This window comes from Piliocolobus tephrosceles, chromosome 5 (assembly GCF_002776525.5).
Source record: "Piliocolobus tephrosceles isolate RC106 chromosome 5, ASM277652v3, whole genome shotgun sequence".
NCBI lineage: Eukaryota > Metazoa > Chordata > Mammalia > Primates > Cercopithecidae > Piliocolobus > Piliocolobus tephrosceles.
This window is the reverse complement of record NC_045438.1, coordinates 164,719,893-164,733,638: the sequence shown is the minus strand read 5'-3', so window position 1 is coordinate 164,733,638 and position 13,746 is coordinate 164,719,893. Positions and strand designations below refer to the sequence as shown.

General features: G+C 40.3%; 1 pseudogene; it reads right to left on the bottom strand.

The window, feature by feature from the left end:
• Nucleotides 1–10,829: 10,829 nt before the first annotated feature.
• The window catches only part of LOC111548572, a 24,745-nt pseudogene continuing 21,828 nt past the window's right edge, over nt 10,830–13,746 (bottom strand).

Here is a 13,746-nt window from a genome sequence, read left to right as displayed (position 1 = left end):
TAGGAGGCTTAGAAAAATAACTGGTGCTTGGGCCCAAACTAGACTGACTGAATCTATCTCTTGGGGATAGTGCTTTATCACTAGTAGTTTTTTAAAGCTTCTTAAGTGATTCTAATTTGAAATCAGGGTGGAGAACCACTGGGGCAGGTGCTACTTTGAGCAACCAGCTGTCTGGGTGGACTCAGGGCTGAGGGGTTTCTGGAATGCAACACATTGAATGTTAAAACTTGAACAGTCCCAAGCAAAAAAGGATGAAGTCACACCCTGGATGCTACAGAGGGAATGTCTAGGCCAGTCAGTGGTGCTCCTCCTCAGCTGACATGGATGTCACCTGGAAAGGATTAAATAATAATCAATCCTCCCAGAGATTGTAAATTTATTGAATTTTTCTGGGTACAGCTTGGCATCTGAACTTTTAAAAGCTGCCTGGGCAATTCTAATGTGCAACCAAGGTTGAGAAGCACTGGGCCAGGAGAAAGGAACAGGATGTTGGATTGAGCAATTAAGACTTTATTGGTGACCTAAGGTCAGCTTTAGAGAAGTGTTTTAAATACCAGTCGCTTTTCAGAGGCCAGGGTACAGAAATGTATGAGTATGGGGAGAAAGAGGAGACAGTCCATAAAAGACTCTTCTTTGAAAAGTCTGGCAGAAAGGAATAAGCATATTTGGGAAAAATTTCACCCTTCCTCCATGGGTAATATAAAAATTTCCACACATATGGATTTTCAGTTAAATCTAACAATTGCCATTTGGGATCTTGTAGTGGCTGGCACAGCACCCAGAACACAGTATGCTGGGGTCCTGGCTGCATGCGGAGGAGTGGGCTTTGTAGGTGACTCTCTTGCATCCATTCCCCTCTGCCCTCACTGGACAGCATCAGTGCAGTGTGGGAAACTGACTTTGCCTCCCCGAGTTGGGGGACCTTGAATAAACCAGGATAACGGTGGTTAACTAATCCCCCTTTCCAGTGTGGGGTTCAGGAATCCAGGCCTAAGGCAGTTCATAAAAAGGATTCCCATTGCAACAGATACTGTTCAGAAGTGAGAGAGTAACCAAATGTCCCAGGCAGACGAAGAGAAGATCCTTGTTCTTCTCCCACTGAAGGTGAGCCAACATGTAGCTAGGAATGCCACCAGCTGCCAGTCAATGCCCACAAGGGGGACACGCCAGCCTGAGCTTGGACTGACACTGAGGATATCCAAAGAGAAACAGGGAGAAACACCGTTCTTAAGGACATCATTGACCCACTGGAAGTCTGCAAGCCTGCTTGACTGCCAAATTTCTGGTTGTATGAGCTAAGGAAGAGATTTTGCATTGGCTTTTCTATTATTTGCAGCTGAAGACACTCAAATTGGTTTGTGCAGTCAGTGTAGGGTGCAGGGAAAAACAGCCCAGATACAGAGGTAGCTCTGTGAGGGCAGCCTGCCTTCCAAATGACAACGCACAAGATAGGGCCAGCTCGAATGTGGTCCAGGAAACTCCTTGGTGCTGGAAAGGCCAATCTTGTGGAATACAGCACAACAGCAGAAAATTCAGGCAGTGGTGAAATATCGGGAGCTGGGTGGGAGGCAGGTGTGTGCTGCATGCCCCAGATCTACACAGGAGGCACAGCCATTGAGTGACACAATCCAGCCCTGGGTGAGGGTGGAGGGTGGGGATTCTTGCAAGAGCTAGTAATTCCGTGATATCTGCTGCAGTTTATTACAGCCTTGCCGTGTGTCAGATGCTGCTGAGTGCTCTACATACATTATAGGATTTTATTTTCTTTTTTCTTTTTTTTTTTTATTATACTTTAAGTTCCAGGGTACATGTACACAATGTGCAGGTTTGATACATAGGTATACATGTGCCATGTTGGTTTGCTGTACCCATCAATTCATCATTTACATTAGGTATTTCTCCTAATGCTATCCCTCCCCCAGCCCCCTACACCCCAACAGGCCCCCGTGTGTGATGTTCCCCACCCTGTGTCCAAGTGATCTCATTGTTCAATTCCCACCTATGAGTGAGAACATGCGGTGCTTGGTTTTCTGTCCTTGTGATAGTTTGCTGAGAATGATGGTTTCCAGCTTCATCCATGTCCCTGCAAAGGACATGAATTCATCCTTTTTTATGGCTGCATAGTATTCTGTGGTGTATATGTGCCACATTTTCTTAATCCAGTCTATCATTGATGGACATTTGGGTTGGTTCCAAGGCTTTGCTATTGTGAATAGTACCACAATAAACATACATGTGCATGTGTCTTTATAGTAGCAAGATTTATAATGCTTTGGGTATATACCCAGTAATGGGATGGCTGGGTCAAATGGTAATTCTAGTTCTAGATCCTTGAGGAATCGCCACACTGTCTTCCATAATAGTTGAACTAATTTACATTCCCACCAACAGTGTAAAAGTGTTCCTATTTCTCCACATCCTCTCCAGCATCTCTTGTTTCCTGACTTTTTAATGATTGCCATTCTAACCGACATGAGATGGTATCTCATTGTGGTTTGGATTTGCATTTCTCTGATGACCAGTGATGATGAGCATTTTTTCATGTGTCTGTTGGCTGCATAGATGTCTTCTTTTGAGAAGTGTCTGTTCATATCCTTTGCCCACTTTTTGATGGGGTTGTTTGTTTTTTTCTTGTAAATTTGTTTGAGTTCTTTGCAGATTCTGGATATTAGCCCTTTGTCAGATGGGTACATTGCAAAAATTTTCTCCCATTCTGTAGGTTGCCTGTTCACTCTGATGGTAGTTTCTTTTGCCGTGCAGAAACTCTTCAGTTTAATTAGATCCCATTTGTCTATTTTGGCTTTTGTTGCTATTGCTTTTGGTGTTTCAGTCATGAAGTCTAATGCCTATGTCCTGAATGGTATTGCCTAGGTTTTCTTCTAGGGTTTTTATGGCTTTAGGTCTAATATTTAAGTCTTTAATCCATCTTGAATTAATTTTTTATAAGGTGTAAGGAAGGGATCCAGTTTCAGCTTTCTACATATGGCTAGCCAGTTTTCCCAGCACCATTTATTAAATAGGGAATTGTTTCCCCATTTCTTGTTTTTGTCAGGTTTGTCAAAGATCAGATGGTTGTAGATGTGTGGTATTATTTCTGAGGCCTTTGTTCTGTTCCATTGGTCTATATCTCTGTTTTGGTAGCAGTACCATGCTGCTTTGCTTACTGTAGCCTTGTAGTATAGTTCAAAGTCAGGTAGCGTGATGCCTCCAGCTTTGTTCTTTTGGCTTAGGATTGTCTTGGGATTGTGGGCTTGCTTTTGGTTCCATATGAAATTTAAAGTAGTTTTTTCCAATTCTGTGAAGAAAGTCATTAGTAGCTTGATGGGGATGGCGTTGAATCTATACATTACTTTGGGCAGTATGGCCATTTTCACGATAATGATTCTTCCTATCCGTGAGCATGGAATATTCTTCCATTTCTTTGTATCCTCTTTTATTTCATTGAGCAGTGGTTTGTAGTTCTCCTTGAAGAGGTCCTTCACATCCCTTGTAAGCTGGATTCCTAGGTATTTTATTCTCTTTGTAGCAATTGTGAATGGGAGTTCACTTATGATTTGACTCTCTGTTTGTCTGTTAATGCTGTATAGGAATGCTTGTGATTTTTGTACATTGATTTTGTATCCTGAGACTTTGCTGAAGTTGCTTATCAGCTTAAGGAGATTTTGGGCTGAGACTGTGGGGTTTTCTAAATATACAATCATGTCATCTGCAAACAGGGACAATTTGACTTCCTCTTTTCCTAATTGAATACCCTTTATTTCTTTCTCCTGTCTGATTGCCCTGGCCAGAACTTCCAACACTATGTTGAATAGGAGTGGTAAAAGAGGGCATCCTTGTCTTGTGCTGGTTTTCAAAGGGAATGCTTCAGATTTTTCCCATTCAGTATGATATTGGCTGTAGGTTTGTCATAAATGACTCTTATTATTTTGAGATATGTTCCATCAATATCTAGTTTATTGAGAGTTTTTAGCATGAAGGGCTGTTGAATTTTGTTGAAGGCCTTTTCTGCATCTATTGAGATAATCATGTGGTTTTTGTCATTGATTCTGTTTACGTGATGGATTACATTTATTGATTTGCATATGTTGAACCAGCCTTGCATCCCAGGGATGAAGCTGATTTGTCCATGGTGGATAAGCTTTTTGATGTGCTGCTGGATTCTCTTTGCCAGTATTTTATTGAGGATTTTCACATCAATATTCATCAGGGATATTGGTCTAAAATTCTCTTTTTTTTGTTGTTGTTGTGTCTCTGCCAGGCTTTGTTATCAGGATTATGTTGGCCTCAGGAAATGAGTTAGGGAGGATTCCCTCTTTTTCTATTGATTGGAATAGTTTCAGAAGGAATGGTACCAGCTCCTCTTTGTACCTCTGGTAGAATTCGGCTGTGAATCCATCTGGTCCTGGACTTTTTTTGGTTGGTAGGCTATTAATTATTGCCTCAATTTCAGAGCCTATTATTGGTCTATTCAGGTATTCAACTTCTTCCTAGTTTAGTCTTGGGAGGGTATATGTGTCCAGGAATTTATCCATTTCTTCCTAGGTTTTCTAGTTTATTTGCATAGAGGTGTTTATAGTATTCTCTGACAGTAGTTTGTATTTCTACAGATTTGCTTATTTTGGATAATTCATATAAATGGAATCATGTGATACATAGACTTTTGTGTCTGGCTTCATTCACTGAGTATAATAATTTCAAGGTTAATCTATGTTGTAGCAGGTGTCATACTTCATTCCTTTTTATTGTTAAATATTACTCCGTTGGGTACTAAATTCACTGACTATCTTATCATCCAGCCTTCAAAAGAACACTGTGTTCACAAAGACATAATGAGAAGCTTTGTCTTCTAGAAACCCAAATACACTACGTCCATGTCCCCATCCACCCCAATCTATCAGTTAAGTAATATTATCCAAAAAGTGTCTGAGGTCAGTCCAGCCTCCCTTGTTCTTGGGTGAACGGGCATTGGCCGCCTGTGATGCCCTCTTCCCTTCTAAGCGTTCACAGATGGCTCATCTGGTTATCAGTATCAATGCTTTCCCAGGATGCACATGGAGCCCACTGGGTCATCATCTGTGGTATCTGCATTGTTTCCATGATTCAATGTGAGCTTCATGTCTGTCTACCTCCAGTCTTCTGGTTCCTCTCCACCTTCGTTTCTGAAAGGTCATCTCACTTGGCTGGAAGGTGCTTCATCCCACATGGGGAGCTGTCAGTCATGCAGAGCAGCTGGTGGCTTTTCTCCCATCTCAGCGCCTGCCTTGGCCCTCCATTCCCTCAAGCAGTGCTCATTCCACCCAGCCCTCAGCTTGTTTGTGTCGTTTACCAGTGTCACACCATCCACCTTTCCTATTCCTGTTCTTGTTTTAAATGTCACAAAGAAGCCTCCTGCCTGACTAGGCCTCCTGGTCCTGACCTGACAGATCGTGGCTCTCTCATAGTCATCCCTGGAGTACGTCCTTCTTCCATTTTCTTTGTTCATTTTCTTTAATAACCGTTTTTGTTTTGGAATAATTTTAGATTTACAGAAAAGTTGAAATGATAGTACATAGAGTTTCCTTATACCCCTCATCCAGTTTCTCCCAATGTTAACATCTTATGTAACCATGGCACATGTATTAAATTAAGGCGTTAACACCTTTAGTTAGAAGGTACATTACTTCTAACTAAACTGCAGACTTTGTTCAGATTTAACCAATTTCCCCACCAATGTCCTTTTTCCATTCCAGCGTCCAATCTAGATGCCCAGATTGTGTTTAGTCTGTGTTCATTCTTAATCTCAGTTACCAAAGTCTCTAACATTTTTTTTCCTTCCTCATCAGGATTATTTGATTCAGACTATAATGGTCACTCTTTTTCTCTTAACTCATTTTGTTTAATTTGCAAGGCAATAAAGATTTTTCCTTGAAATGTCTTCCCTTCAAGGATCTTATGCCATTAGCTGAGACCTAGAAATTAACCTTTTAGCGCCTAGGACACCCACCACCTTGGGGACTCCTGGGCTCCTTGACTAGCTCAAAATTTGTGACAAAATGGTCAGCTCATCCCAAGTTTCTTTTCAGCTTTATTTTATCAACTGCTGTCTCCTGCTAGACAAAAGCAGGTTTGAAGTAGGCATCTCCCCCAGGGCTCCTCCTCATCTTCTGATAAATTGTGCCTAAGATTATTTGCACTAAGTAGACACTCTGACAGGTACTGGGTTGCCTGATGCGTAGCCCACAGGGTGCTGAGTGAGGGTTTCCCTCAGAAGCCCGCAGGGAAAGGGTGTTCTAAGGGCACTCGGGAAGGGGTTGGGGGCAACTCTGTCAGGCACAGCAGATGCGTCTCTGGGCTGCAGGTTGATTGTCACTGAGTGAAAAATCCTTAGCTTCACTAAGTTAATAAACCTTAAACCAGGTTAAAGGGTAAACAAAGTAATGATGAGCACAGCTGGGAGCCTGATCCTGTCAGGGACTTATGGGGCCTCCTACTGGACAAGAGACATGTTCCTGATCGGATGGGACAGTCTGCCTGTACTGTGATTTTAGCAGAAAAGGAGTGTCACGAAGTCAGTGCAAAATAGAAACTGATATAGTTATGAGATGATAACTCCAATGTTGTTTAGAGACCTCCTGGTCGTTTCGGAGGGCATTTCTCTCCAATTACTTAACGTTATTGATGTACAAAAGGTTGAATGGTTGTTTAAGTGTCCTTGTCTATGTAACGTAGTCTCTATACATTGGGATAGCTGAAATTCTGAATTGACCAGAACTCACCTCAAAAAAAAAAAAAAAAAAAAAAAAAGTCTTGGATTGAACTGAATCGAGTTGAATTTCTAGCACCTGCCACAAAAGCTAAGCTTCTTGGCTGTGATTTTTAAAGGCTTAGTTGAGTTGCCACAAAACTCTAATGATCATCATTTTTAAAAGTGAGACTGAATGTCACTTGGTGGCTGGAAGTGGCCACAGTCACAAATCAGAGAACAAAGACTGAGACTGTTCATCAAGCAGATGAGACACGGATGTTGAAAACTCACACTGATAAAGTTCTCTCTATATAAATGTTTAGTCCTGTTGAGTCAGTACACGATCATCAAAAGTTGCCGAAGGACCCACATTTGTTTGAAAATAAGAGACTGGTATAAAGATGCCAGAAAAAATATCTGGGTCTTAGCCCAAGACTTAGGTCCATGTAAAGCTATGTGGATTTGCACCTTCTTTTGAAAGACAGAAACCAGCATATGATCCAATTCAACGAGGTCTGAGTGTTATGCTGGAAAGGCAGTGGAAGGAGGAGCTGGTCCTAGGAAACCATCCCATCAAAGAAAGGGGTATTTCCTGCACCTGCCTAAGTCTGCTAGGAATTAGTTATGAGCTTCAGGCCTGACTGATATCTTCTGTGAATGGGGCTCACCCTCTCCTTTACCAGTGCCCATGGAAAATTACCACCCGTTAAAGGGAAGAATACTGTTCCTAGAGGCAGACTTCTCAAGAAGCTGGTAACTGCAAGGAGCCTTCAATTATTTGAGATGTCAGCCTCTGAGAACTTCACTCTCATAATTTGAGCACTAATCTTAGAGAATAAGTTGGGCCAGTCATAAGTAAAAATAAAAATAATAATGAGGAGGCCGGGCACGGTGGCTCATGCCTGTAATCCCAGCACTTTGGGAGGTTGAGGTGGGTGGATCACCTGAGGTAGGGAGTTCAAGACCAGCCTGACCAACATGGAGAAACCCTGTCTCTACTAAAAATACTAAATTAGCCAGGCGTGGTGGCACGTGCCTGTGATCCCAGCTACTCAGGAGGCTGAGGCAGGAGAATCGCTTGAGCCCAGGAAGTCGGAAGTTGCAGTGAGCCAAGATCACACCATTGCACTCCAGCCTGGGCAACAAGAGCAAAACTCCATCCAAAATAATAATAATAATAATAATAATAATAATAATGAGGAAAAATGACAGGTAGATTGGTTTTTTAGTTACCATGTTGAAAATGCATATATTTATTTTTAAAAGCACAAAATTATTAATAAATGTTATATAATATACTTATATGACCATATTATTAAATATAATATGTACTAATATTGGGATAGGAAATTGTTACTGGAATGGCTACATAAGCAGTATTTTGATATTCCCATAAAGGAAGAGACTTTATAGCTAAGAGACTTTGGCTAGGACTTAAGAGTCCTCAGGAACGTGGTTCAAGGAGTTGTAACAACCATAACAATGTCAACAAATTCCTTTTATTTTATTGGAAAAATTATGTGGAAAGCTGTATGTAGGCTAGTGAATGTGATAAATGCACATAGCAAATTCGATAGGTAGAAGTCCAAAATCCACTATGGAGAAATACATAAGATCACGTATTCACAATGGTTCTCTATTCTAATTCATTGCTACTCATCAAAGTCTAATATTTAACATGTGTTAAGCACTTATTAGGTACCAGGTGCTGCGCTAACCCTCGGGCAGCATCTAAACTGTAGGTGGACTAAACTTTACGTGCATGATCCTATTTCAGTCTCATAACAATCCTGTGAGCTCAAGCTTATTAATCCCCATTTTGCAGGTCAGGAAGGTAAAGCTTCCTTAGGAGTGTTAACGCCTAAGGTCATTTGGAGCCAGGACTTTAACTTGGGCTGCTCTGACCCCAAAGTGAGAAACCCAAACTTCATACAAAAGACATGAATATCCAAGTAAAAGAAAGGAGACAGGAAGGGTAAGAAGAAGGGGGAACTGAGCTGGGTGTGTCTGAAAGGCAAAGATGTTAGTGAGGGAGTCTAACTTCCTGAGTCCTCTGAAGAGCTGCCCACCGAACTCAAAAAGTCTGCTTAAAAAAAGAATGCAGAGAGAAAGGAAACCATTTCAATGAAGTGGAGGGGACACTACCTGCTTTACACTTTCATTGTTCTTGGGGAAAGTGGCAGCCTTTGTATGTCCTTTTCTGTGCTTAGCAGGAAGGGGCATAGGGACCCTAGGAAGTGGAAGGGGCTCAGGGGGTACATGGGCAGTGCCTACAGCACAGGCAGTGGAGAGACAGCTGGGGTAAAGGCCCATCTGCCAGTTTTAATGGAGCTGAGGAGCTCCATTTTATCTGTGACATGGCACAAACTCAGATTGGCCAAGTCCATCTCCATTTCATCGGAATCTAAACGATTGAAAGCCATAGTAGAGCTAATTCCTTCTCTGTTTAAAAAAAAATGTATTTTTGTTTATACCGTTGAAGACCTTTTGTAAGCAAAAGGAAACCAATGGCTGGATGACACAGAGTAGAATGGAGAGAACTCAGGATTTGGAGACAGGAGATACTTCTAGACCCACCTGCTCCTTTTGTTTTCTTAGTGAACATAATCATTGATCCCAAACGTTTCCTCATGCCCCTTATAATCTCACCCCCTCTCCACCTCCCACCTCAGGCAACCACTGATCTGCTTTCTGTCACTGTAGATTAGTTTGACTTTTCTAGAGTTATATGTAGATGAACTCATACAGTATGTAATCTTTTTTGTCTGGCTTCTTTCACTAAGCACAATTATTTTAAGCTTGATCCATGTTGTTGTCGTGTATGAATAATTCATTCTCTTTTATTAACTCTTAAGAAATAGAGACAAATAGGCAACTAGACAATGCAAAGAATTCATTCAGGAAAGTTCATTCCAGAGCCTGGTGTAAACTCAGTGGGGATTCTGCCACAGATCCTATGCCTGGATCCTACAGTACAATCAAGTCAACAACTCATGACAGAGTCACCAAGCAAGCACTATGTACCAAGCATGGGTTTGACAATAGGGGTGCTGGTTAACAAGTCCCCACTCCATTCACAAGGAGCCATTAGTCTTCTGGTGGGGGAGACTAAGTGTTCATGGTGATAAGCCTCAGACTGTGAGATCTAGAAGTATCTCTTGAACAAAAGAAAGATCAAATTACTTTACATTTACCTTTGGTGATAAGTATGTTTTGTGATATCTTGATGTTTTTGTAATTTAAAATGGTGTATTGGTTATCTATTACTGCAAAACAAAGTACCCCAGAACTTTGCAGCTTAAATAAACAAGCATTTGTTATCTCATAGTTTCTGTGAGTCAGGAATCCAGGAGCAGTTTATTGGGTAGTTCTGGCTCCAGGCCTCTCATGAGGTTGAAGTCAAGATGTCAGTCAGGGCTGCAGTCACATCTGAAGGCCCAACTGTTAGGCGACCTGCTGCAGGCAGCATCGTTGTTGGCAGGCCTCAGGTCTTCACTGGTTGTTATTCAGAGACTTTAATTCTTTTCCCCATGAGCCTTTCCATTGACTGCCTCAGTGTCCTCATACAATAGCATCTGGCTTCCCCAAAGTGTGCGATATGAGAGAGACGGAAGCCACGGTCTTTCATAACCTGGTATTGGAAGTGGCATTCCATTCCTCGTGCTGTACTCCATTGATCACAAAGACCAACCCCAGTAAAATGAAGAAGGGAATTGCATAAGGGGTGAATGGCTTACCTGAATAGGAAGACAGGATGTGTTAGCCTGTTCCTCTTGGGAGCTAGCTAACACAACAGATAACAATGAACCGATGGATTTACTTAGCCATAGTACCTGATTCCAGGGTGTGTTCTGTATGAATGGAAATTTAATTTGATTAAACCTGTGAAGGACATTAAAATATCGTGGTGGCTTTTAATATAACAAATTGCCAGTAAGATATGTAGTGAATAAAGTTGCTATACATTGCACTGATTCCCATTTATTTACATGTCACAGCTTTCTTTCACTAAGGCAGACCCCTGGTTACCATGGAAACAGCTCAGAGGTAAATTTCACTGAAGCACAAATGCCTTGTGAGAAGCAAAAGTAAGGAGACTTAGAACAAAGAGCAGAAAAAATGTCTTTATTTTTGCAAGTAGGCCTGGTCAATTTAAAATTGTGCAAAAAAAGCCAAAGAGAGCCTCAAAAAGAGGTTATGCATAGCTTCATTTAAAAGAAACATTTTTAAAATGAGGGACTTGATAGAAAGTACTTCAAAACATGCAGAGCACATGCATTATGCAGACATTTAAATACAAATCTGGGATGGGATGGGGAACAGAGAGGAAGTGGGAGGTGCTGGGCAGAGTTAGGGGTGAGGAGAAGAAACTGGGTCCGGAGCAGGTGTCTTGAATCAATTTGGTCCAGTGGTTTGTTCCTGGTGTGGCCCGTGGTTTCAGCTAAAAAGTTGCTCAGTTGGCCTCTCAGCCTCTCAGACACCTGCCCTCTTCCCAAAGCTGCTTTGAGCAATGTTAGCCTGTTATTTTGAGGCTCCCAAATAAGGACATTGTGCCTGTGGAAAACATCAGAAATCTCAAAACAAACCTCCACGTGCTCTTTCTTTGCTTGTTAATTTTATATAAGAAGGAAGGAAAAAAACCAACACAGTCCATGTAAAACACATTTTTAGGGAAACAAAGAAAAATGTGCCTTAGAAGTTCGAGGTAGGAACTTCTTCTAAATGACAGCTCAAGGCCTTCCTAGAGCAAGTGACTCCCCCATCCCCTGAGAATGGTGTTCTGGTAGCAAGTGAAAAAAGAGGGCAACTAACAGTTTCTGGCATGTTCATTAAAATTTCCCGCTATCATTGTGAGTTTGTCATTTCCCCTGTGTAATTGGGTCCATTTTTGTTTTTATACTTTAGGCTGTGTTTCAAAGGTGTACAGATTCACCACTTTCACATCTTCTGTTGGAGTGTTGCTGTGATCATTAATTAATAACTTCTTTTATCCTATTACTGCTTTTTGTCTATTCCAATTTTTCATATTAATTTTGTTATGTCGCTTTTCTTTGAATTAGTAGCGGTCTTTCTGGATTATTAAATTTTTGGTGTGTTTCTTGCAAACATCAATTGGCTCAATTTTCTTTTTCATCCAGTTTCAGAGTCTTTATTTAGAAATAGATGGGTTTAATCTATTTACATTTATTGAATGACTATTATTTTTTGATTCATTCTACCACCTACTTTTTTGTTTTCAATTTACCACGCCTTTTTCCTCTTACCCTTTTGTTCTTTTTTCCTTCCTTCTATTGTTTAAGTCTTCTTTTCTTCTATAATTTTTGAGGTTAAATATTTAGTCTCCATTCTTTTTGTAGTTATGACATTTTTGACATGTATTCATAAATTTATATTTTAAATAAAGCAACAAGCTAATAAATATGTTTGTCTTACTTCTCAAAAAGGCAAGGACATCTAAGCCCCTTCCATCCCTCCCCTTCCATGTGTTATTAAGTATTAAAATTTCATCATGTTTTAAACTTTCCCTCCAGAGTGAGTTACGATTAAAAGTTTAAGAGCCAATTTTATGTGAACCTACCAGCAGACTGTTTTGTGGATTCATGTCTTTTCTTGATAAAGTACATCCTTTAGTAGTTCTTTGGGCAAGAATTCAGAGAGTAGTCAAATCTCTTAGATTTTATTCATTTGAAATGTATTAATTTACCCTCCCTTTTGAATGATGGACTTGCTAGATACAAAAGTTTAAGTTTTCAATTATCTTTCTTATCCCTTTGAAGATACTATTGTGTTGCTTTCTGACATCTGTAATTGCTAATGAGGAGTCTGATTGTGACTTTCTTCAAAAATTTATTTCACTAGTATTTTCTTCAGTAAGTTTTAAGATTTTTCTTCCTTGGCTTTCCATAACTTCATCTGTGTTATTCTGCTTGTTTGTTTGTTTCCCTTGGAATTTGGCACAGCTTTTGATATAAGGAGTCCTGTCCTGAGTTCTAGAATCTCAGCTATTTTCTACTTGACCCTCGCTCCTCCTATTTATCTCTGTTTTCTCCTTCTAGAATTCCCATAGATTAATACTGGGTCTTCTCTTTCTGTCCTCCACATCTCTTATTTTTATTTCTGTATTTTATATCTCTTATCACAAATGTGTTCTGTTTTGGATGATTTCTTCAGCTATACCTTCCAGTTAATCAATTGTCTCTTCAGTTTCGTGTAAGCTATTGTTCAACCTGTGAAAAATTATTGTTTCAGTGGCCACAATTTCTCTTTCTAGAATTTCTATTTGTCTAATTTTTAAGTCCAATGTTCTTTTCCTTTTTATGTTCTATTATAATCTATTTCTTCCTTTGTTTAAAAGTTATTTTCTGATTGCTCTGCTATCCATTGTTCTTTCTATATTTTTCTCCCATTTATTGTGCAGTTAGTTAACATTGTTGTACCAATGTTTGATATTAATTCCTTATCTGCCTTGTAATTTTTGTCTGTGAGCTCATCTTCAATAGGAATACCTTTTGCAAAGGTCTCACAGGTACCCTGAGTTGCTAAGGGCTTCCTATGGGAATGTTTCCCTACTGCCTCTGAAACTGTTCCAGAACTGGAATCGTTTTCTGTTAGAGATCTTGACCCTGTATAGGTAGTGTTAAGAATTCTAGCCACATATCAACAATCAGCAGAAGTTATAGCTTCCAGTTTCTAACAATTGATTTAATTTTCACCAACAGCCCAGTCCAGAGACCTGCTTCCTGATTGTATCACAGGCCATATTCAGAGTTTTCCTAGTCTCAATTCATATACAAAATTACATTGTTTTGTGGCTCCAGGTTTCATGGAATAGCCTAGTTTCAGGAGTTCCTAAAACTTTGACCCTAATCCATAACATCACAACCCCAGCTCCTATAATGTATTTCCAGTTTAGTTACATGTATGTGCCATACAATTTTGCCTCTCACTCAGTGAAGTAGATTTTCTACTTTTTTCCTGGTACCTGGCAGCTTTTTTACTTGCTTTCAGCCCCTAAACATGTT